This window comes from Balearica regulorum, chromosome 1 (assembly GCF_011004875.1).
Source record: "Balearica regulorum gibbericeps isolate bBalReg1 chromosome 1, bBalReg1.pri, whole genome shotgun sequence".
Lineage (NCBI taxonomy): Eukaryota > Metazoa > Chordata > Aves > Gruiformes > Gruidae > Balearica > Balearica regulorum.
Window position 1 is genome coordinate 118,476,460 of NC_046184.1, and position 26,232 is coordinate 118,502,691.

General features: G+C 42.8%; 1 protein-coding gene across 2 annotated transcripts in view; it reads right to left on the bottom strand.

Moving 5' to 3' along the window:
* Positions 1 to 24,745, bottom strand: part of KCNJ6 (potassium inwardly rectifying channel subfamily J member 6) — a 170,331-nt gene extending 145,586 nt beyond the window's left edge. The window contains exon 1 of one of the 2 annotated variants that reach the window (XM_075771920.1): positions 24,387 to 24,745. The gene's annotated coding sequence lies outside the window, so the exon portion shown is untranslated. The remainder of the gene's footprint in view (positions 1 to 24,386) is intronic. The other variant, XM_075771927.1, reaches the window with a different exon arrangement.
* Positions 24,746 to 26,232: the final 1,487 nt, after the last annotated feature.

A 26,232-nucleotide genomic window follows, 5' to 3' on the forward strand; every position in this document is an offset into this window, starting at 1 on the left:
GTGCCCAGCTGCCAGGTGTGATATGGATTCACCACTTCTTGAGTTCTCATGACAAGACCTGGACATAGCCTGGAAAATTTGCTTTTGCTAAAGACAAGCTATTAGACCAGTGTTATGTGTTATGGTCTGCTTTTTAGAGGAGTAAGAGCAAATGAACTAATGGTGATCCCCACTCTTAAAAACAACATAAAAAGGTATCTGTGAGTCATGTTCTTCCTTTGTTTTACAGGCTCTTCCCTCAGAAAAGCAGAATTTTAGCTAAAGGCTTAACAGACGTGGGAATAAAGCATGGTCTGATATTAATGCATGAGGTTTGACTGCACATATTGATGGGAAACCGAGGACTTGTATCATCGGGTGTCCTAGGGACTTCAGTCCTCTCTGCCAATAGTTAAGCATCTTTACATATATTCACTGAAGGGACAGGGAATCTAAATAAATTACTTAAGTTGCCTTTGAATCACCTTATTTTAATGAGGGTGTTCTAACATGTATAACTGTAGGAATGCTTAATGCAATGACAGCTCTCTCTTCATTAGGTAGCAGTCCCTTCTGTGTCCCTGGATGACACACTGTTGTTTTTTCAACTAGTTAATCACTTCTTTTGTTAAGTAAAGATATATTTTTACATTTGTACTCATTGAATGTCAAGTTCTTTGGTTTAGTATTGAATTTTCTATTGGAATGGTCTCCGGCTTCTGGGGGCTTGAAATAATGTAGTTACTCATTTTAATTTTGGATTAAATTTAGATTCAAGTCACGTGAAATCATGCAGTAATCTAAAAATATATCCTGCAGAGTTTTGTCTATGGTTCCCAAAGTGGCATAAACAGCATATACAGATCTATGATAAATCTAGCATAGTTTTTCTATATTTATTGAAAGAATATTCAGTTTTGGTATCTATGTTCAATAGTTATTCTCCATCCTACATAGGTGCAGTGAAATCTGAAAAAAGAGTTAGTTGCAGCATATCTCATATCAGGGCCATTTTACTTCAAGTTCATTCCATCAAGCACAACGCTGCCTGAAAATCTGAGGAGTAGTATAGGCAGACATTGCACAAATTATTCATGAGGTTACATTGAAAGTATTTCCCCAAACTGTTTTTTAAGAACTGTTTTACCACATCATTCTCCCTTTAAAATACCTACTCCTTCCAAATGTAGAAGATTGCCTCTGCCAGCGAGATCAAAGGCTAAAAGCCAGGAACTCCTCAATTCTCCTGGAAAGGTGATGGAGCAGCTCATTCTCAATGTTAACTCTAAGCATGTGGAGGAAAAGAAGGTTATCAGGAGTGGTCAACATGGATTCACCAAGGGGAAATCATGCTGGACCAATATGATGGCAGGACTGGCTGGGTAGATGAGGGCAGAGCAGTGGATGTTGCCGAACTTGACTTTAGTAAGGCTTTTGACAGTGTCTCCCATAACATCTTTACAGGTAAGCTTAGGAAGTGTGGGTTAGATGGGTGAACAGTGAGGTGGATTGAGAACTGGCCAAACGGCAGAGCTCAGAGAGTTGTGATAAGGGGTACAGAGTCTAGCTGGAAGCCTGGAGCTAGCGGTGTGCCCTGGGGTCAGTACTGGGTCCAGTCTTCTTGAACATATTCACCAATGACCTGGACAAGGGGACAGAGTGTACCCTCAACAAGTTTGCTGATGATACAAAACTGGGAGGAGTGGCTGATACAATAGAAGGCTGTGCTGCCATTCAGTGAGACCTGGACAGGCTAGAGAGTTGGGTGGAGAGGAACCTAATGAAATTCAACATGGGCAAGTGTAGGGTCCTGCACCTAGGGAGGAATAACACCATGCACCAGTACACGTTAGGGATTGACCTTCTGCAGAGAAGGACCTGGGAGTCCTGGTGGACCACAAGCTCTCCATGAGCCAGCAGTGTGTCCTTGTGGCCAAGAAGGCCAATGGTGTCCTGGGGTGCATTAAGAAGAGTGTGGCCAGCAGGTCAAGGGAGGTTATCCTCCCCCTCTGCTCTGCCCTGGTGAGGCCACACCTGGAGTGCTGTGTCCAGTTCTGGGCTCCCCAGTTCAAGACAGACAGGGAACTACTGGAGACAGTCCAGTGAAGGGCTATGAGGATGGTTAGGGGGCTGGAACATCTCTCTTATGAGGAAAGGCTGAGAGAGCTGGGTCTGTTTAGCCTGGAGAAGAGAGGGGGATCTCATCAATGTTTGTAAATATCTTAAGGATGGGTGTCAAGAAGATGGGGCCAGAATCTCTTCAGCGGTGCCCAGCAACAGGACAAGGGGCAATGGGCACAAACTGGAACACAGGAGGTTCCATCTCAGCATGAGGAAAAACTTCTTCACTGTGAGGGTGACCGAGCACTGGGACAGGCTGCCCAGAGAGGTTGTGGAGTCTCTTCCTCTGGAGAGATTCAAAACCCGCCTGGATGTGATCCTGTGCAACTTGCTCTAGGTGATCCTGCTCTAGCAGGGGGGTTGGACTAGATGATCTCCAGAGGTCCCTTCCAACCCCTATCATTCTGTGATTCTGTGGTTCTAGTAGCAACTTGCTCTGTCCCTTTAGTAACAGGTCTCTTTCTTTTCAAGATGATGCACCAAATTAAACTTTCAGTGGAATTTTCCATGCAACCACATTTCCTATAGATATTATATTCACCAAGCCTGCATAAGCTAGAGAAATCTTAGGTGGAAAATGTAGAATTCATTTCACGTACTTTTTCCTTCTTAAGTGATGATGCCATTTTTGCTCCTTCTCTAGTCAATGGAGGCAAAGACAAGCAGGCTAAAGCAGGCACTTCCAGAGATCATTTTATCCCACTGAAAACAGTATTTGCAATAGGAAATATTTATTTTCTCTTTATTGACTGCAGAGGGAGCAGTCCAGCTTACTCTAAATGCCTAAGTTTTTGACAGCAAGCATGACTGAAATGGCTGATTGTTATTAAGATATACTGGAAATTATGACAATTTTTGACCATTGCATTAAGCATTCTTGATGAAATAGTTGCACAGAGCAGTTGTTTTATCCCTTCCAGAGTCAAAGAGGAATAGTTGGCATAATATAAATCAAGATGCTGCTTACGTTTTCTCTGTCCTCCAAGGCTCTGTCTATACAAGTAAGTAAAAAAGTGTGCATGAATGTTGTGGCCACTGGAACTCTGTTGTCTGTAATTCTGAACTATTAGAGTGCTCAAGAGCATAGTTTTGGCTTAGGCCAACTGGCAGTCTTGCACTCTCAGGTGTCTTTGGGGAGTTAGTATGGGCCAAAGCCCATTCCTGACAAGCAATTTGGACATAACCATATTTTTGGAGACTGGGAAGGCTTGGTACTACTGACTCTATGTCAGAGGACAGTCCCAGGCACTAGTTCACGATCACAGTGGCTTACTTAGCTGTGCTGCCCTCTCATCTTTATGAGACTTTTAGCATTAGTAAAGCCTTTCTGTTGGGCTTTATCACAGCAACTCTACATGTCCTATAGGCACTAGGGGGTCAGGTTGTGTTTAGATTCCATGTCACATAAAATTGCTTTTAATATATTACAGGTATCCTATTGGTTCTGGCAAGCTAGTGGTATTAAATCTATCTAATTGGAAACTGAGTTCATTTAAGATTCTTTTAAAATGTTTTATTTCACTCAGCTTTTTATTTGATGAGGGAAAATAAAATGTCTACAGTGCTGGCTATATAAGGGGTCATTTAGTTGAAAAGTATCAATTTATTTCTCAACTTCACAAAAAAGCACTTTTAAGAGGTAACACTTGAACAAACATGGTCTTTCTTTCTACAAACACTATGGTAAAAAACATTAAAATATTCAAAGAGTGTTGAAACACTGTTCCATTTAGCTTTTCCCCTTCTCCCTTGAATCATGATTCTCTTTTCTAGTTACTAAGTATATCTCCCATTTTACTGCTGGAACACCCACCCATAGGATTTACATTATATAGCACTATCTAGTATTTTATTGTGTGATCTTACAACTAAGAGTGTAGACTGCAGAAGTGATAAGCTGCAGATTGCTTACTTTTGGAGTAATTTTTTTCTTTCCTAATGACAATTAACTAAAACAGCAGAAAAGTTATGTCTGATGTCTAACCAGGTGTATAGTATTTCTACTTCTTTATATCAGTGACGCATTCCTAATGTTGTACACTTGACCCATAAGTAGATCATTTTTGTTTGATTTTTTTTTCATTTTTTCCCAGAAGACATCAGATATAGCTCCTAGAAAAAGAACTGTGATCTATAAGAAATAATTTTTCTTATTCCACCTATCAATGGTGGAATTAACAGTAGTCATTCTTCAAATGATTTTTTTGCCCACGACTGTCATTTTTACTTTTACATTGTATGTCTAATGTCAGAAATATTCAACATTTTATATAAAATTATGTACTTATGTTAGACATCCAGGTGAAACATATGACACAGTACTGAAGTCTGTTTATTCTGCTTTACTGACGAAGCTTGAATTCAAAAAGACACTAAGAAATTAAACTGCAAAGATAACCCTGAAAATGTCCTTCCTTCTGCAGTGGAAGTTAAATGAGTGTCATAGATGTCATGGATTTTACATCTATTTTTCATCAAAGCTTATGGTGTAATAAAGATACGTGCTAGACTCCATAAGGATTGTGGAATACCATATTTGAACAGGGGGAGTAGAAGAGAAGACTGCCAAAACAAGGATTACAAAGCAACAAAATCTTAGGCTCAGAGGTTATCCAGAATGGTATTGTGTAAGTAAAGGAAGCAGCTCTTCTGCCCAGTTGCTCCAAAGATGCCAACAGTTGTTTTAATCTTGCCAGGGGGCTAGATGCCAGTGACAAAAATTAACATAGTGTAACATCTGTTTTTTGTGATTGCTGCCCAAAAAATGAGAAAGGAACATTCAGTTGCTTCAATATGCATGACTGAAAAGGACATAGATTTGTTAGCATCCTCTTTATCAGAATATGCTTTTGTGCACGGATACTTTTCCCAACGTGTTCTCCTATGCAGCCTGTGGGTTGTATGGACTTGAAGACAATGACATTTCAGGACTGACGTCAAGGCTTCTCCCCAGTCATAGCTGTTCATGGGGTCCCAGGTCCAGGGTGACTCAGTTGGTGTTCTGGAGCCTTTCTTGGTAAAGGCGTCCCCTCACCTCCTCCTCTGCCAAATGTCTCAGTGAGGCAGCCAAGCATGCTTAATCCTTTCTCAACATCCGCTCACAGGGCAGGATGCTTCTGGCAGACACAAACAGTCTGTTGTAATTTACAGGCAATGTGATAAAACAGCTGTCCTACATTTCTGAAGTGCTGAACACCTTGAAGAAACATTTGGCGAAAAGCAATGTAAAACAACTTTGAAGCCATTTAAAGCTCTGTGATAGTAAGGTATAAGAAAGAATGTAAAAAGTCATCAGGCATGATCAAACCTAGCTTGTCCTCAGGAGCAGGATGCATTGCTTGTGCCTAACTCCCTAGAGTAAGAGAGAATCAGATGTTTCAGGATGGAATATGTGAGATCTAGCATGTTTGGGAAAGGTATATTGTTCCCTGGTTGTTTCCATTCCTTTGTTTTTGTAGCCAATTATTCTTGCTTTAGGGGAATAGCCTATGTGGCTATTGAATTCAAATCTAGTCTTTCAGACCTTTTCTTCACTTTGTCAAGACAATTTTCAATGCTAATCTTATCCTCTAAAATACTTACATATTTTATAAGCGGAGTTAATGCCATCATTCAGAGCATCAATGCACGGTAAGACAGAACTGGACGCTACAGACCCAAGTTGACACATCCTTCCATACTGGCAGTGAACCACTGATAACTCTTCCCTGGCACACTTTTACAACTGGTTTTGTAACCATGACTAGGTAACTTCTTGTAGACCAAGTTTCACTGCTTTCTTATTAGAATACTGTGGCAGATGGTGTAATGTCTTAATAAAATCAAAATATATGACCTTCTCAGCTTCTTTCTTAGCCTGTGTTGATCTACTGTGGAATGAAATTAGACTGGCTTGATGCAATATGCTGTTGATAAAACCATTTTGGCAGCTCTCAGCATATATTTTCTGGTGCCTAAAGCAGTTTTTATTTTTTAAAGAGCTTAAGTTAAGGTGAGTGGTCCATAATTCACCAGTTTCTCTTCCTTTTTCTGCCTTCTTGTTAAAGATGGGCACCACACTTACTCTTTCCAGTCTGCTAGAATTTCCTTCATTCTCCATGAATTCTCGGGTAGCTTTGATGTTGTCTCAGACAGTCCTTTAATGTATTCTTCAGTTTTAATTGATTTGAAAACATCTAGCTTTATATACACTATGGCCTGTACCTTCCCAGTTATAGGGTAAGAAAGATCTTCCTTCTTGGTTTGAACAGTACAAGTCCTTTGCTCACCACAAGCCTTTCCAGTGAAAGCTGATGCAAAAAACATATAAAATATTCTTTATCCTACTGAGTATCATCTGTAGCTTTCCTTCCTGTTGAGAAGTGGGCCAAGACTCTCCCAGCACTTCCTCTTGTAAGGTCAATGTGAAATTCACAAGTTAGCTCAGCTGATCTCCTACTACATTTCTTAAACTTCATCTCAATTTGTGTGTGTGTGTGTGCGCACCTGTGTGGGTGTGTGCCTTTTCTCTGAAGGACAGCTTTCCTTAACTGCTGTTTTCTACAAAAATCCCCCAAATCACTATGATCAACAGCTCCTGCAATGTAATCTAATTACCCACAAAAGAGTTCATCTACTGATCCTTCTAGTTCAGTGACCTATTTTAAATCCCCAATGTATTAGCACCTTGTTTCTTTCCTCTTCTATCATTAGCTGGACACTTGGATCTAGTCCCTCCCTGTACATAATATGGTTGGATAGGCACTGAACAAACCAACTGTGTCAACCACCTCTTAAAGCCTCTGTTGCACCAGTTAACTTGTTATCTTGATCACCTAGTAAGATGTCTGTGCTAATGCAAGAAAGACAGGAAATAAAAGGAAAATAATTGGACTTGTTCAATAGACTGACTCATTTATTCACTTCATCCCTTTTATGACCCTTTCATAAACAGCCCTGTGCATGCCTTTGATTTTAGATCCTTGCCAAAATCACTGGTGTTTACACATACCTAGAATCGTAGAATGATAGAATCATTTAGGTTAGAAAAGGCCCTTAAGATCATCAAGTCCAACCGTTAACCTAGCCATGTCCCTAAGCACCGTGGCTAAATACCTCCAGGGATTGTGACTCAACCGCTTCCCTGGGCAGCCTGTTCCAATCACTGACAATCCGTTTGGTTAAGAAATTTTTCCTGAAAGTTTCTGTCATCCTTCCCTTCAGGGGCAGTTAAAATTATCCTCCAGGAGGAAGCTTGTAAGCAAAGGTGGTCTTTTTTTGTCTTTGTCAGGAGGTGGCACTCCTTTTATCACTAGCTCACAGAACACCATTCTGTGGTCAAAGAAGCCACACTCTGTCCCAGTTATACCATGTGAGCAGGGGGCCCTGAACCCTAGTTCTTATCCCTTCATGAGCTTGGCCCTTCACTAAATGAACTGGCCAAGATCATGTTCGGATGCTGATGTTCCCTGTGTGTCCCTAAGTGCTTTGCTCCATCTCTCTGAGATTCCTAATTAATTTTGATTTGTTCATTCAAGGTAGTATCAGTGTTTGGAGTAAGAAGTGTGGTTAGTGGTACAGGTAAGCCTGAATAATTTTTTCATTTAGTTCAGACTCAGGCTGCTTGGCAGTAATGCATCCTCTGAATTCTTAAGTTCTTTCATAATAGATTTGGAATAGATTTTTTCTGCCTACCAGGACGATGTGTCTGTTCCTGATTTCAGCAGATGATTACTCAGGAGTTGGAAACTGTCTGTCTCCAAAGATGATCATAGCCAACTTTATTCCTCCTCTCCCTCCTATGCTGTTGCTTGTACTGTTGCAAAACCTATACAGTCATCTACTGTGTCTGTCTTTGAGGTTTCCTGTGTTAAAATGTTTATGATCATTGTTTCATCTGGTGGCCCAATCTCACAGCTTTCCTTCATGGGTGTTCTGAAATTCTATTAAGTGGCACGTCCAGTGCTGAATATCTTTCCCCTCTTGCCCTTCATGGAAATGGAAATACAGCCCTTGCAAATGTAGTCCAAGGCTTGGGATGAAGCATTGACCTCATCTGTCACTGTCCTTAGTGATACAGCTTGACAAATACTTAAAGACAAGTTACTTCTTGTAGAATTGCCTGTGTTCATCACTCTCTGTTATGTATATTGTGATACTTGTTAACATCTTATTAACGTCTTTGATAGGACAAGGGGTAACGGCCTTAATCTGAAGGAAGGTAGGTTTAGATTAGATATTAGGAAGAAATTCTTTACTGTTAGAGTGGTGAGGCACTGGAACAGGTTGCCCAGAGAAGCTGTGGATGCCCCATCCCTGGAAGTGTTCAAGGCCAGGTTGGATGGGGCTTTGGGTAATGTGGTCTAGTGGAGGGTGTCCCTGCCCATGGCAGGGGGGTTGGAACTAGATGATCTTTGAGGTGCCTTCCAATCCAAACCACTCTATGATTCTATGATCTTATATTTAAAACTCCATCCCGAAACCTGTATTTAATAGCTCTTGAGAACTGCTGGGCTGGTGGCTTACTGACTTATTGGCCTAGATGAACTCTGCTGCTTTGTTCTAAAGGACATACTGAATCCTGTGGTGAATTAATGGTGGAACATATTGTTGTACATAATTGTTAACTTGGGTTCTAAAAGTTGTATAGCAGTGTTAGCAGGAGAGTATGCCTGTATCTGATGAAGTCCTGCCTCTTGATAGGAATAATTTTCCAAGGAGCAGCACTACATTGAGCTTTTGGATCTGAAAGAAGCTCAGCCACACTTCAGTCTCTGTGCTGCATTTTGTGGCATGCTTTATATGCCCAGAATGGAGCTTAAGGTCTTACGTGCATCTTGAATAGTGGGATTTTAATGAGTAATCAGTATTGCTACTTATGATATTTGACCTTTATGTTTTCTTTTAATCTCTGTCTAGGCATACTGGGAGAAATTCACACCCTTGCTGCAGGAAAGACTAAAACTCCTTCACTGAAATGTTAGCAAGTTTACAAAGTCCTCTTGGACTCTGCTGTTAAAGCATCATTCTCTGCTCACTCCATCCCACCACTCCTCTTTTTCCTTGTAATTTTACTATCATTTATCAACAGCAGACCTGATTCTCCAGTGCATCATGCAAATGTGCAAATGTTGCACATTCAAATGTTGCACTTTGGGGAATTAGTCTCACTGAGATGGAGGATTTACTTTACCTCATGCTAATGCCAATATGCTGTTTTGGAGACCTGCTCTAGTGTTTCTGCATGCTGTTCACACACCTGCAAAGTGGTTGTCAAATTTTCCCATCCTGATTTTCACAGGTATATATGTGACTCTCTGGAGTTCAAGGCAGGGGAGAATAGCACTTAGGACACTTGAACACTGTTACTTTGTAATGGGAACTGGTCAATTGAGAGTTTGTACCTTCCTCCAAATAAATAACTGAACGTGGCTGCGCTGTGTTAAGATTGGATCTTAAGCTGGCTTTGCATCCAGGTTTTGTACATGGCTGGTTATATAATACTGCAGCAGCATGGAAAGACAAGAATTACTTGATGAGGAAAGTGACAGTGTAACAGAGCACTGAATTTCATTATAAAGGTGAACAACTTCAGTTTGTGACAGCTAAGAAAATGAAGTTTTTTAACAGGCATTATTTGGATTAGAGGATAATTGTACCAGGCAAAATGTCCATCTCTGTGTGTGTGTAATAAACTGCTGTAGCCCATGGATTTAACTCAGTGACCTGATAAAAAGCATGCATAGTTGCATACTTAGTACTAGATTCCTGTGGCCCTGGTTTGGTGCAAAGAGTCAACCATCTGCAATAGTTGACCATGGTATTCTTCTGACATTCAGAAATCCCTAAGTGAGTGTAGCTGTATGGTCTTCAGTAGCATGTGGAGATCACGCTGGAAGCTTTTGGAGTCTGACATTCTCCATTCATGGAGACTGAAGGCCAGTATAGTACAGAGCAGCTATATCATCTCTGTCAGGAAAGAACATGACTGAGACTGGGAAAACTCTCTATTTCATCTGTGGGTCAGCTTCCCATACCTATGCCCACCCATGCTGAGGAACTAGCTCTGTAGGCATACAATTTCTGCCTGGTATATGATTGTATTCAGCAAGTCTTTGAATTTCTGTCCTTTGGTCTATACAACACCAGTGAGAATGCACGGTGAGCAAATCAGGAGTTACTTTGGCCTGCATCTCTTTTTGTCATATCTTCTTTTTATGGTGCTGCCAATAACGTAGAGCTGCAAGATGCTGTGTGCTGCATCTACTGTAGTGATGCTAAGCTTGAAATCTTCTTCTTTCTGTGGGAGTGGCTAGAGGCAGGAGAGCTTCACTTGGAGATGCTACTTAAAAGTTCAAAGTGCTAGTAATTAGGAGAAACCGTTATTTGACTTTAAACAGAATGTGTGTCATCTGAACTCTCAGAGTCTTTGATGAGTCTGAGAAAGAATAGAGCCATGCAACATTGCTCTCTCAGTCATCGTCCTGCTTTGCTTCCTAAACTGAAACTCTGCTTTGTGTTTTTTCAGTAAGGCCTGTGTTCTTTGGTCTTGTCCCATTGCCTGTAGAAGGGGTATAGGTTAATAAGGGCTATAATTGCCTTTTTTTTTTTTTTTTTAAAAGAAAATGGAGTACTCTCTCTGGCTGTGGTTAGTGCTCTGAAGTGTTTCTTAGCACTTCACCCCTGCATGCTCTTGGGTTCAAAACATGTCATTCCAGTAAGAGACAGAATATATCATTCCAGTGGGGAAATGAAAACCATTTCAGTATAGGTGAGGGCACGTACTGGAGGATGGAATTTACTCCCTTCTAATCTGGGAAAATTAGAATTTGCTTACTCCTCACAACAGGATAATTGGTCTATTTTTTAATATACCTTTATACCCCTGAGCTTTCTCATTAATATATATTGAGGAAAAGAGAACACCTTCAGGAGGGATGTGAGAAGTCCCTCCGAGTGTGGAGGGCAACCATGGCACATTTTCAGAGGCCTAGTGGGGATAAAAAGCTTTGTTCAGCAGCCTTGACAAACTGAATGAAGAAAAAAAAAAACCCGCTTTTTGCTACAGGTATAAGGAGCAGGAGAAAGAGCAAGGGGAAAAGAAGGCGAGGGAAAGATCAGTCACTTGAGGGGGAGTAAATAATGAGTGTTTAGTTTATTTCAGTAGCTGAAACAGCTGTGGTAGCCTAGGGTATAGTCTAGAGACACTTGTATTAATGGCGCTAAGAAAGAAGGTGGAGAAAACAGCTTGATCAAAAGCAAAGCAGAGCAGGGGTATACTTGTTTCAGAATTCCTTGTAATGCTCTTGCTGTGCTTTTATTAGCGGACTGAAATGGCAAGAGTTTAATTCAAGTCACTATTGTAGCAGTATAAGTCAATCAGCAATTTGACTGTCTTAGAAGAAAAACCCTGATTATGTGATAGTTAATGCAGTTAATTCACATTTTCAAATCTTATCCCACAAGGATATGTCTATGAGGAAAATACCACTATGCTAAAGTTCTTCTGTGAAGTTTGATATAGGTGACAAAATTTAATTAAGGGTTTCAATTTATTTCCACTGAAATGAGTAGGAAAACTCTCATTCATTTCAAAGGTGGCAGCAGCTAACTTTTACGTATGACTAGTATAAAAACCACACAGCTGAAAATATCAGAAAAAAACAAGCTCATGTTAAGGGCTCAGAAGTAACCAAACCAAAACTCCTATACTCCTATGTGTAACTATATGTGCCCAGATAGCTCTATGGACTTCAGTAGTGCAGAGTTACTCAAACAAGAAGCATTTGCCAAGCAAATGAAACATTTTTAACATTTACCTTTTTTTTTTTTAACAATTACCTTGTTTTGCTGGAAATGAGTTAAAAGCTTCTCCAAATTAAATAGCTTCCTATTCCAGAACACATGCACACATATAGCTAAAGTATTTGGTGAAGGCAGGAATTTTATAGGTAACATTTTATAAAGGAAAATTCCAAATCCATTTCTGTGCTGGGATGCTGTACACCTACTTTCTGTAGGAGAAAGCTTTACAAATAAAATATAACCCTTCTGGAAATATGACATAAATTTGGAAACAATTGCCAAGTAATCACTCAATGATAGACTATTCACACAGAAAATCAAGTTATACCGTGAGAATCAGCCAAGTTAGCAGCAAGAGACAAAGACACTCAAAAGTGGAAGGAATTATGAAATTTAAAAATGAGAATAATGAACATGAGAATACTAAAAATCAAAATATACAAGGGGTTCCACCATGACTGTAAACAGGAAAATTATGTGCCTTCCTTTTAAGAAAAACAAGAAGGGAGATTTAGGGAACTACAGGCTGATTAGCCTTTCTTCAGTCCTTGGGAAAATTATGGAGGCAATTCTCAAAAAAGCTATTTCTAGACACATGAAAGACAAAAACATGACCAGGAAGAGTCAGCTTGGATTTATCCCTTGGCAAATCATGCTTGACCAATCTGACAGCCTTCTACAATGAAATGATTTGGCCTGTGGGTGTGGAAGAGTAGCAAGTCTTTAGCAAGACTTTTGACACTATCCCATAACTTCTGCTAGCCAAACAAGGACAAATGGACTGGACGGGTAGACTGTAAGGAGGGGTGGAAAATTGGCTGGATCTTTGAACTTGAAGGGTCTACAGTTCCAAGTCTAACAGTTCATGGTATTCCTTGGGGGTTGATACCTATTGGGGCCAGTGCTAATGCTTTCATCAGTGACCTGGACAACAGGACTGAAGGCATCTCAGCCAGCCTCCAGAAGACACCAAACTGGAAGGAGTGGTTGATGCACAGGCAGCGTAAGGATGTTACTCAGAGGGATCTAGACAAGCAAGAAGAATGGGCTATCATGAACTTCATGAAGTTGAACAAGGACAAATGCAAAGTCCTGCACCTGGGGAAGAGCAAGCATACAGGCCGGGGACCAACTTGCTAGGTAGCAACACTGCAGAATAGGACCTGTGGGTTCTACAGACAGCAAGTTGCACATGGACCAGCTGTGCACCCTAACAGCAAATAAGGCTGAATATATACTAGGATGCATTTGTAACAAACTAACAAGCAGGTTGAGGGAAGGGATTATTCCTTTCTGCTTGGCTTTGGTAAGGTTTGACTAGAGGTCTCCAGAGGTCCCTTCTAAACTATTTTTTCTAGTTCTGTGAAATGATTTAATAATTTTTATATTCAGTAATGTTCGTTAGGTTTTGTTCTGAGTTCATTAGAGGTCCATGATAGGGGTTCAGTTAGAGCAATAACTATATGTACGCTGAACAAGAGTCTTTTCACATGGACCAAAATCCTGAAAGTTGGTAGGACATACAAGATTAGGTCCTTGATTATTGGCACAGAGGAAATATTCACAGACAATATGAAAGTAAAGCATTTTATTTTCCAGATATTTGTATAAACATTTTTATTTGTGGGGAGAAGCTTTTTGAAAATGTCTTTTAAATTTTAGTTCCAATAGTTCTAATTTTGACCTCTGTACTATAAGTAAATACATGTTTATCTAGCTGCATCAGAACTACACTGTTCTCCTCCTCTTTGCCTCCCACGCTGGTGTGTAGGATTAAGTAGAAGTGCTAATTCTAGGTTATTGAGTATGGCTTTGATGATTACAGTTATAACTGGAGAGTAAGGTTTGAAGTTCAGCTTTGGGATTTGGGGTTGGGGTTTTCCCTTTGTTTGTTTTGGTGTGGGGGTTTTTTGGGTTTTGTTTTGTTGTGTGTGCGTGTGTGTGGTTTTTTTTTTTTTTCTGATGGCACATATTTACCAGTGAAGCTCAACTGACAAAATGAAGCCAACCCACAAAATTCAACCTTTAGACTGTGACTATGCTGAACTGTGGAATATATGCTTTGGGTCCAACTTTAGATTTCACTGAAATGAAAAGCTAGCCTGAAGGCAGAAATCTAATTGTTGTAGAAAGTTAAAGTTCTTCCTCTTTGTAACTTGCAAAAAGTGAAGCTTGATTTTTCTCCCTCTTCTGCTCATAAGAGGGGTGCCTGAGGCCTTGTTTTCAAGAACAAAATTAAGATTTCTTGTCATTTCAGTTGCCAGTGTTTGCTCTCACCTTTCCCAGTTGCATAGCCCAGCTCCTTAGCTTGTCTTTTTCTTGAACCATACGGGCTAGTCCTGCCTACACACGTGATAGCTGCTTTACCTGGTATTTTAATGGGTCTAATGTACAAGAAAATAATTTTTCATTAGGCTTGATCTAATGTTCATTTACTACTGAAAAGGTCCACTTTAAACAGGATCTAGTCCAGCACAATTACAAGTCATGATATCTCTTTCAGGAATAATATAGTTTCCTCTCTCTCAGTTTCTCCTTCATCATAGTGATCTGTATAAACAGCTGATCTAAACTATTTTTGCTTTGCTCTTAAGCTGATGGAATGGTTAGACTTATTGCCATAAATTGATATTGGTCTGATCCTGCACTACTTGTTTATGGAAAACTTAATTAACGGAAAGTAGCAATAGCATAAATCTATCTTTTTATTCAGAATTTTTAAAAAGAATTATGATATTTTATTGGTTGGTGTGAGGAAATGTAACAGACAACATTTTTTTTTTTGCCTCAGATTTGACCATTTCAGCTGTGCTCACCTTGTCCACTGTTGACTGACATTCCATGCAAGTTGCAACAGCCATTAATTTAAAAATAATCATCTGCTTTGAAATATATTTTCATGTTTACTCCCAAATCCATGTTTTGGCCCTAAAGCAGGCTGATCTTTACTAAAGGTCAAGCAGAAATATTCAGGCTCCAACTCCTGGTACATGTTTGGGTTGATACACTGCTATCCCTGTTGAAAATGTGCTATGTCTACTCCTGGGGAGCTGCAAAACTCCCATAGGAGTGCCATGTGCTTGCACTATGGCAAAATGTGAGAAACTGCATCTTAAAATCATCATAAAGGAAAAGGATTTGGAATACTTGTAGACATTTCTAGAATATGTTAGTTGATCACTTTCCCTCTATCTGCTGCCTGCACACTTTTAGAATTACGTAGCACAAATAGGAACAAAGTTTAGGCTGGATTATGCAAAGATTTCTGATGACAGTTTTAAGTAATGAAGTCATCCTGAGATGTACCAAGGGGCTGTATGTCAGCCCTCTCTCCTCTCCTCTCCTCTCACCTATTTAAAATAAATTTACATTTAAGGTCTGATACGAAACCCCTTAAATTAATGGAAAGACTTTAATGCTCTTTGACTAAAATGCATACATAAGATCACGTATTTTCTGTGATTCTATTTCTGCAACAGCTTGGCAGGATTTACTATTCCTATACATTTCCAGTAAAGCTTCCTCCAGTTTCTTTTGTTATTATTATTTTTGCTCATGATAATATCATACATCTTTTCTCTTCTGCATCTCTAAGGGCCTACCTGAGTTTCCTACCAGCCAGCAGCTTAATTCTCTTCTAAGAGCGAGTTATATGTGACTCCTCAAACCCACTTAGTCTGGCTTCTGAATGCAGCTGGAATTAAAAGCCAAACAATAAACAAACCATGAGTGCTGTTCCTTGAAAACAGTCCAGGCCAGAACTTCTTCCTAATTCTTTTTCTTTTTTTTTTTCTTTTTTCTTTTTTTCTCTTTAATTCTTTGACTTTATACAGTATGTCAGGTTAAATTCTGGTTGGAGATATATTGGCTTCATATCTGCTATTGTTACCTCCTTGCATGAAAAAGTAAAGCTATTTTCTGCAGCAAACACTGCTGGAATGCAGTGTGACAATAATAGACGTTTGCTGTTTATACACAGTGGGTACTATTTATTTCCTGGAATAGAATACCTTTGCAATTATTTTTTATATATCCAGAAGGCTTTGGTAGTGTTAAGTTAGTGTATTAACTACTGTAGCTTCTTGTGAAATGCATTTCTGAATCCTGTGATCTGGTAAGAGGTGGATTAGACCCATACATTTGCTAGTTGCAAGGGGCAGCAAGAAGGGAAATAGTGATCAGCAACGTGCAGATGTTGCAAATAGGCCTACATTTTCAGTGAGCCATCCCAGAACTGTGGAATGGATTTTTCTGAATAGGGGAGTGTTTGCAATCCAGTTCTAGGGCTTTTTGCCTTTCCCTTTTTTGTATGTCTTTATTCTTTCTGTCTTGATCCTTTCTCCTTCCCACCTGTTCCAAATTTTGACCTTCTTAAATTTTTACATAGCTTTGCAATCTCTGACTAGCAATGGAGAACTCAGTCAAACCCAGAATTTGGCACTGGGATGTAGCGAAGTTTGCAGTCACCTCTTAAAAGTCCAGTTGTAGAGAAAAAAGTAGTGGCAGTGCATGTCTGGAGAACTGTTACATGAGAGCTGTGTTCTCACAAACTGCATAGCACTCACAAGTGCAAAGTCAACAACTACCACAAAATCATATTGTAAATATCCTACAGACAATTATAGTCAGCATCACTAGAATAATGCAGATATTGATGGAATATTTTCTTAATAAGTAGGATCTTCTGTTTGCTTGTTTTGCTTTCTGATTGTAATAGTAACTTTGGTATATTTCTGGAAAGTAGATTAATCTTACTTTGTAATCCTGAAAGACTTCTGATGCACTTTATGCTTTAATGTAATTATGCCTAATAGATGGAATACAGCAGCTTCGTAAAGATTGTTCACATCCCTGCTGGATGCTTGGCTGAGATAAACATGTATATCTAGTTTATTTAACATGATTAACTACCTGAAGTATTAGAATTCTTATACAGCAATTCACAACAGCCAAGGATTGCAAGATTGTTGGAGAGACACTGCATTTTATGAGACAGCCCCAGTTTGATGTACACACCACACTGGGTAGCGCTAATGGGCTGCGATCCAATAGTCTCCCTTCTCCTCCTCCCCTGTAACAATGACGCTAGGTGAAGATTTGATAATCCCTAGTTCCCATTCAGTAAAGAATTAAATGAGGCATTTTATTTATTTCCCACCTAACTGATATGCCTTCCTGCATTTGCACCAGAGAAAGCCAGCAGCATACTGAGGAGAGTACAGCACTGGGGCTGTACCAAAGGTGGCACAGTTTCCTTTACTTCCCTTCCAGCTCACCCTCCTTTCCTCTCTGCATTGACACAGAGGCCATGATTCAGAGCCCATTGCAATTCCTGGCAATCCTGATATCCTTCAGCAGCCATTGGTTTTAATTACTAGAAAAGGTTTCCTTCCATTTCCTTGCATAACTATGTGCTCCCTGCTCCTGCTGTTGGTTCCACCTCTGATAGTCTAAGGCCACCTCTGAGACTAGGAAGCACTCGGCTACTTCGTGCTGCAGCTGGACAGTGTCAGAAACAATGGAAGAGAAAAAAAATACGCCTGAGTTCTATGTATTACTGAGATTTTTGTAAGCCAGCCAGGAAGAGAGTGATGTAGGACCATGCAAATGAAGAAGTTTAGTGGGTACCATTCTGTATGGGAGTTCTGAAGACAGGGATTGATCACACCTTCTGCAACTGTAGGTTGCCACATTCATTTAATAACTTGAGAAGTATCCCATGAAACTCGAGGCATCAAAATGTGACATGTCTAGAGGCCTATTGAGATCTTTGTGGACTAAAGTTGCTCTTTGGACTTGCCCTTTAAAGTTGCCCAGCTCTTTTCACTGATGCTATAGGGAGCCCAGGGAGGCTATACTTCCAAAGCAGGCATTGCCTATAGAAGCTTTTTCTGTATAAATCTGGACCCATGGAAATCAATGGAGAATTACCTCTCCATGTCCAGACAGCTATTAAGCTGGAAGAAGAAGGTTCTTAATTACAATCATTTAGCATAAATGCTTCTTTTCAAGAATCAGAAATTGATCTGACAAGGTGGTAGAAAATGCAGACTGTGTGTGTTAAGAGGAGAGTGCGGGAGAAAAACCAGGAAGGTGGGAAATGTCATTATTTTCTCATTCTTCAAATTAATATTTTGAGGAATAAATTGGCAATTGTTCACTGTTCTAATGAACCCCTGCTCTTGATTATGATAAATACTAAATTATATGATAATTTCTCCTTTGCTTTCACTGACAAAGTTGTCTGTATTAACAAGACACAATGAGATTTTTTTTTAAATGGGAAGCAAAAAGCAGAGGATTTCCTGCAATGCTGCAAAGCGCTCTGAGCTGGTGAGCCTGATGCAGGGATGCTTATGATAAAGCACTGCAGAACACAGTTGATTAGAGCATTGAATTAACTATGCTCTCGTGCGCTTGCTCTCTCATCATCTTGTTCGTTCTTTCATCTCTCTATTTCACCCTTTCAATCTGTACATTATTGTTTTCTTGTCCAGAAGTTTTTTTGAGAATTCAGCACAAATACCAGCACTTGGCTTTCATCAGAAAACAAGCCCCAGCATTCTGCTCCAGTGAGTCCCAACAAATTCTGCTCATGGTGGCTTCTTCAGGTCAGGCTCCAACAGTCTATGTAGATTAAATGAATGTGATATAATACAGAACAGCTGTATAAATCTATGATCTTTAGTGTCTATTTGCCTATGAAATGCTGTCACGGCTGTCACAGTAGCAATCAGACCTGGGACTTCTCTTTCTAAAGGCACAGTTTAACTTAAAGACCCAATATGGTCAGGTCGAAGGGTATGAAGTGAAATCAAAGTGAAGATTAAGGTTGTTCCTGCAGGCCTGTGATGGGATGTAGAACCATAACCAAGTTTGTGCTAAAGAACCTCTCCCCATTCATACCGTCTCCAACCACTGCCTTTAGCCATGAGGCACAAGAGGAGCATGTGGCACTGCCTCAAGGCCAAACAGCAAAGATCATGTTTACATTTGTGCCAGTGTCCTGAAATCTCTGCGTTAGGATGAGTCAGATACTTCCTCTGGTTGGGAGGCTCGGATGTCCACATGCATGTCAAAGTCTGAAGCTGAGCTCTCTCAGTATGAACCATTCACTGTGCACATGACAGAAAGGGTAGGTCGTTGGCGGAAAGAATTAATAGCAGGCTCTCTGGCATAAATATTTGAATGAGCCTTCACTGTCTGCACTAACACATATAGTGCTATTAATGCAAATGCTTTAAAAAACTTAAATCTCTGTGGAATCGTGATTTACTCCTGTGAATTTCAAGCTATGCGTGAAAATGTTAGAGCTTTCTGACTGCAAGGCTAGTTCTGCCCTTGGATATACTACATTATTGTCCTACCGAAGTGAGATAAGAAAGTAAATGCTTCTTGGAAGTAAATAATATCAAACTGAAGAAGAGTGCATATCATGAATATGCATTTCCAGCCATATACTTGCATTCATTTTGAGACCTGATAGAATAAGGTGTTTATTTCCTAATACTAAAGTGATATATACTATTGTAATAAGGCAATGTGTCTTCTGAGGGCATTTATGATCTTATTGTCAGTTAGACCTACAGTAATAGTATGACTCCTAATCTTGTGGATGCTTATGCCAGGAATATCATGCTGTACCTCATACCCAGATACCATTAATGGGTGACCTGAAGTTGTAACTGGCAAATAGAAGCAGGGAATCAATGGGCTTTAAACTTTTATTTATTTTTAATTCCAAACCTAATTAATAATTTAATTCAAAACTAATACTCCAGAGAAAATGCCTGTTAGAGGTTCTTCTCAGTTATCTTAGACCTTCTTCTGCAATCTCTGGCATGAGTTGGGGCTTCTGCCGTGAGGACTGTGTACAGTCCTTGCACTTATGCAGATCTTTACTGATTTCACTGGGCATTGTGTGACTCTGAGTCCATTCACATGAACTGAAGGTAAAAATTGCATATCTTTTAAGAGCTTTAAAATGTACTTTTCTTTTTGGTCTTGTATCTGAAGACAGGATGTTCTGCTGGCCATATGTAAAGGCTCATGAATAGAATTCATGTTACTAGATAGATAGCAAAAATCCATTTTAATAAGCCTTTAAAATATAAACAAGATGTGTTTCCTTAGTTGTCAAATTCCCCTGACCCTGTAGGATATTCTACTAGGCAGACATGGGCGATGAGTTAAATGAGGATGGTGCTCTGAGCCTTCTTATGGACATGATTCATATCTGCAGCACAGTGCCTTTGCAGCTGCCATACTAATGTATATGATTGAAAAATTCCAGTCTCTGCACATGACTTTGGACCATAGAGGTTTTCCTCCTCCAGCCCCTGCAGGGACAGGACTGCTCCCATTCACCTCCTGCAGTACTGGGTTGGGGTGGCCTCATGTGGGCTCTCCTTTCGACAGAGGCTCCACAACACTGTCATGAGGCTCTGTCAGAAGGCTTCAAGCTTCCATGACAGCCAGTGTCCTTGGGCATAATTAAAAATTGCAGCAGTGTGTGAAAAAGTGGAGTTAGCAACCTCCTATTGTTCAATACTTCTATTCCAGCTATTCATAGCACACATAAAATATCATTCTAGTAAAGCATCCAATGCACATTTTTTGGGGGAAAAAACAAAAAAAAATCTTCAAGAAAGTCACTATCAAGTGGGAATGAGAGTAAAACTCTTTTCTTGAGTTTAATGTTCAGTAAATTTAGCATTCATTGTTTAAGAAGTATTGGCCTCTTTCTGCATGATCAATATTTAAATACTGATACTTAACATACTAGGAATGTTGTTTGCTAGTATCAAACTGCCTCCACTTGTAAAAATTGTACATCCACATGAATGTCACAAACACATTAACCTAAACCATATCTCTTTTTAAAAACCGCCAGTGTTTAATTGTCCCAATTAAAAAGCAACATTCTATAGTAAGCAGATGATAAAAACACTGAACAGAACTCCCAAGCTTTTAACAACAATGAAAATAAAAGAAACAATAAAATAGAAATGTGTTCTCTACAACACTTCAACCACTATTACTTAAGACACAGTTTAATTTATTTGGGACAATGCTAATATGAATGCTTTTACTTCTTACTTTTATAGAAGCATATAAACAACTCCTGAATAAAAATCTATTCATATATGTGAAAATACCATGAGAAGATCATGACAAACCCAGTAATCTTACACCAACAGTGTCCAGAGTTCCTGATATTTTATAGGTGAAAGAAAGACCAACATAGACCTTACACCTGTGAAATACTTGAATAAATCCCTTGTGATGGATATTTTATGAAAATATAAATGACAATCTATTTCTCTTGCATTGTTTGAAGGAGACAACTTGTCTTTTTTTCCAAAATACCATGTTTCAATAAAATAAATATAAAACAAGGCTACATATACATGCTTATGAAAAACAAGTAAGTATTTTCTGCAGTGATATTATGTATCTTAGGAAGCTCATATTGACCATCGTGTAAATGCACTGGCAGAAATTCCACAAAGTCTGTCTCTTACTAAAGTAATTAAGGTTGTGGGATTTTCTGTTGATGTTCCTACAATTAATTTTTTTTTTCTTATGTTGCTTATAGGGCAAAATCATTTTGCAATTATCTGATAAAATTATTCTGACACTGCAGGAGTATTGCCTCACATAACAAAATCAATAGCTTGAAGTATTATAAATGATCTCGTAACTACCCTGAAGAGCTGTATTCTGTTACTTCTCCTCATTTTCCCACAGGAAAGTAATGAGTTCCCAAGACCATACTTACAGTTCAGTCATTTATTTCTATACTCCCTATGAGATAGGTCTGAAAATATGAGGCCCATCATTAAGAAATTCAGATCTCCATTTCCATAAAGGCTTAACTCATTAGTTCACTTGGCTTGTCAAGAAGTGTAGTTAGGGCAAAATGTGGATCTACAGTTAAAAAGACTTTACTTCAACTTGTTATTCTTAGAGATGAATTTGCTTGGAGCCCCTGCATAAGTCCAAAGCGTGAATAACTCCCATGCATGAATAGGACTCACCTATGTGGTTGTCTCTGCTAGTCTAGGACTTATCTGAAACAGACAATTTATAACAAAGAAGGAACCCAGTAGCTGGTGTGATTTGACAGCTTGATTATAGTTAAAGCATAACCTCAAGAGGCTGGGGATTTGGATTCAAAACCAATAATTCTACATGTATCTATAGTTTACTGCCTATCAGGACCAAGACAAGATTAAATAAATCTTGTTTGTTTAATGAAAAAAGAACATCCTGACACAGTCAACAGCACAAAAGTGACTAACCCATCTCTATCTTCCCCAGTGAATATTATTCATTATGCTGTTTGCTTTTCTAGAATATTTTTCATAGTCTAAAGCAATAATTGCATATGTAACTACTAGCATGAGATATGTATAGGAAAACTGAACCAATAATTTACAACTTATCAGTGCAATAAATACCTCTTGGCTTTTGTGAATTATCACTAATCTGAATACTTTTCCCCCTCACTTTGTGTATTTCTTTAAACTGCTCACCAACTGAGGACAACAGTTCTTGATCAGGAGGTGTTTTTCTGATTAGTTGATCATGTCTGTCTGACTGGCACAAAGTCCACCTATGTAATCGTGGACCTCAGCAATGGGATAACTCCCTAAGCTAAAAGTGCAATTTCTTCAAGTGCAATTTCTCAACAAGTTTGCTTAAGGAAACAAGTTGAGAACACATATTTTTCACAATTTCTGCAGGACTCATTTTACTGATGTCGTGCGTGTGTACGGTTAGCCATAACAAGTTAGAAAAGCCACTGCAAAAGAGTCATAAGAAACAACCTCGAGGAAGTTCGTTTAAAAGATGCCTTTTGCTGACGTGTTTACTCTCAGCTCCTGCATGCATTTGCCTCAGGAAAGATTAGTGGCCCTAGGTGAGGCTTCCTCTGGCTCCCGGCACCCGGCGGGGAGCGGCACGGTGCTCGGGGCTGGCTCTAGCAGAGAACATCAGCCGGTTTTGCCGCGGGGACACCTGCGGGGGTTCCCCTGGTCCTCCCAGAGCGGGGAGCCGATCCAAAGCCCTTGGCCGGCTCCCTGCCCGCCGCCGGCAGCCGCGCTCCCGCCGCGCTCCCGCCGCCCCGGCGCTGACCCTGGTGCTGCCGTCGCCGCTCCCGCCGCTGTCCGCGGTGCTGAAGCGGGACCGGCCCGGGCCCCGCAGCCGGTAGCGAAGCGCCCGGGGGCTGGTGGTGCGCGGAGCGGTCGGGGAGCGGGGGAGAGGGCGGCTGGGGGGGGGCATGGCTGGCACAGCAATAAGCAGCGTTTCGGAGCTCGCCCCGAAGCACCTTCTCCCTCCCGCCGTGGCCGGAGGAGAGGGTCCGGGCACGGCGACTCGGAGGCACCTCGCTGAGCCGTGCGGGGCGGCCCCTTCCCCACCACGGTCCCCCGGCTCTTCGCCGCCCCCTTTTACCACACGAGGAAAGTTTTCTCCGTGGTATCTTTCTCCCCACCCTTGGTACCGGACCTTTTGGGGCCGGGAAAGGGCGGCGGCGGGGGCCGGAGGAGGGGAAGGGGGGAGTTCTCGCCTACTTATTTATTTATTTAGCTCTTTCCTCCCTTAGGTCGCCATGGTGATACCGAGCTCGCTCTCCCTCCGATCAAGAGGAGACGGGCATCCCTTCGTAAGCAGCACCCCCTCTCCTCTTCTCCTCGCCCGTTGCCCCTCTCCCCCAGCGCAGGCTCTCCCTACCCTGCCCACCCAGCCGGGACTGGGCCGCGCCGCCCCCTCAACCTGGCTCCGGTTCCTTTCAGCCTGGCCCCGGCTGCCCTCAGCGCTACCCCAGCTCCTCTCAGCCTCGCCCCGGCTACCCTCAGCGCTGCCCGCCTCAGCCCAGCGCGACCCCAGCTTCCCGCAGCGCGGCCGCCCCCCGCTGCCCTTCCAGAGGAGGAGTGAGACGGGAGCAGCCAAAACAGCATCCCCCACCCACCTCCACCCGGCTTTCAAGTTCTTCCCTGCTTCGGCGCTGCCGCTGGAGCGCCGCTGGGGAGGGGGCGGCCGGGCGGGACGTCCCTGGTCGCCCGCGGGTGCCCGCTGTCGAGCCCGAGGCGAGGCGGGGGCAGCCCCGGCCCCGTTGCGGCGGCAGCGCTCTGCCCGAGGGCGCGGGGCCGGGGCTCCCACGCGGGAGGATCCCGCGACGGCAGCTGGAAACAGCCCCCCCCCCCCCCCCCGGGGGCCAGCCTGGCTCCCCCCGCCGTGTCCCTCCTCCGCCGCGGCTTCCTCGCCGCTTGCCCAGCGGAAAGCGGCTGAGGTTGCTCGCCCCCCGGTTACATAAGTAACGCACCCCGTACCCCCCGGCACCGCTGCTGTGGCTGCCGGGGGGCTTGAGGAAGGGCGTTTATGGAGGGGGAGGCTGAAGAAACGTGGCGGCAACGAGCCGTAAGGGCATAGGCACCAAAACGCAAGCCCCCGAGCCAGTACCTCCTCCGCCCCCCTTCGGGTAACGCTCCCCGCCTTACCTGGCGGCGGCACGCTGCTCTCACTCCATGCCGGCTCCCCGCGGGACGGGGCAGGGCGGCGCTGCCCGGCTCTGCACCGGCTCCGGCTCCGGTTCGGGCTCTGGCTCCGAGCCGGTGGGTGCGTGTGCGTGTGTGAGCGCCGCTCGCTGTCACACGGCCCCGAGGATGCTGTCGGGCGTCTCCATTCCCCACGCCGCTCGCTCACCTCCGCGCCGCTCCACCGCCGCGCAGACGGGCACGCCGGGGCAGCGGCACCCGCGGGCTGCGGGGCTCCGCTCCGGGCCGCTTCGGGCCGCTCGCAGCGAGAGCGGGGGGCGACCGGACGGCCGCGGCGGCGCCGCGCGTGTCTGCGTGTGTGTGGAAACGAGGGAGGCGGCGCGGCGCGGCGCGGAGCGTGGCGGGCGGGCGGGGGAGGTGCGGCCCCGCGGAGGCAGCCGCGGGCGGGCCCAGGGGCTGCGGCCGGCGCCGGGGGGGCTGCGCTAGCCCGGCCGGCGCGGCGGGTCGGAGCGCGGCTGCCGGCAGCGCCACCTGCGGGCAGCGCGGGGCGGCGGGGGCGGTGCGCTCCTTCCGCGGGGGCGGCCCTGCCCGCTGCCTGCACCGCCCCTCGGCCCCAGCGGGGCGGACAGGCTGCCGCTGGGGAGGCCGAGGCGGGGAGCGGCGCGTAGCGGAGGTGTGACGGCGAGGAGGGGAGAGCCGCCCCCGCCGGAGAGGTCCGTCGCCTCCCGTGGGGGTGGGGGACACGGCGGGCGTGGAGGGGGCGAGGCTCCGTCTCTCTCCCCCCCGGGAATGCGGGCAGCAGCTCCGGCAGCCTCTCGCCCCGCCGTCTGCCTCGGGACCGTCCCGCCTTCCCCGGCTGCGCCTTCCTCGGCGGGGCGTCCGAAGGAACCACAGGTGTATCCGGGTGACCTGCGGAGGCCCGAGCTTGTGTCCCGCAGGACTTCCCTGGTGCATAGTACGGGCTGATCTCGCACTGCAAACAAGTCTCCAGCATCTTTACGCACGCTCCTCGCTGATTTAGTCTGTGGGAAGGCAGTATCTTTGACACTACTTTCCCATTCTCAGGTTTGGTTGGAATTGGCCAACAAATACCATGTTTGTGGGAAGGAAGGGCAGCTGCCAAACAGGCAGGTGCACATGTTCAGACACTAACAGGCACCTTGCTTAAGCCTCCTTTTCTTAGAAAACTTAGCTGAAAAGTAGAACTAAAAAGGCATTTGCCAGATGTCACCCCGATTATTTTTTTTGTATGATGCATCCTTTCCAGACTACTCCACCTTACACTTCACCTTTTGTGTCTACATTGTGTTGAATTACTCATATTCCAAACTAATGCACCTATTCATCGGGAAGCAGAATGGGGCTGTGGCTTTACAGATTGTTATTATTTATGTTACCTGAACTTTCACAAGTCATATCAGTTTTGCTGGGGTTTTTGTTGGGGTTTTTTTCTTTGTTTTGTTTTTCTGAGATTAGCTGCAAGCCCAGCTCCACAGCTCATCTGTGCTCTGTGACTATGATCACCAATGATTTTTTTTTCTCCTTCTGAGACAAAAGTAGTATTTTAAAGCAGAACCACTTTAGCTTATAAAATCTCCTTATTTGCATTTCCTTTCTCACCTCACCCTTCCTCTTCACACATTCCTACATTTCCTAATGTACTTTCTGGGAAACTTTTTTTGCTCTGTCTAATCTCATCTGAGTCCATGTGTTTGTGTTGTGGACGTATTATATCATGCTAGTCTGAAAAATGGCTGCGTTCTACTTTCTTAAGCTTTTTCCATAAAAGGGAACTTCACTGAAAAGAGCAATATGAGGCCTCTTCTTCCTTGGAGATTTGCACGACTAC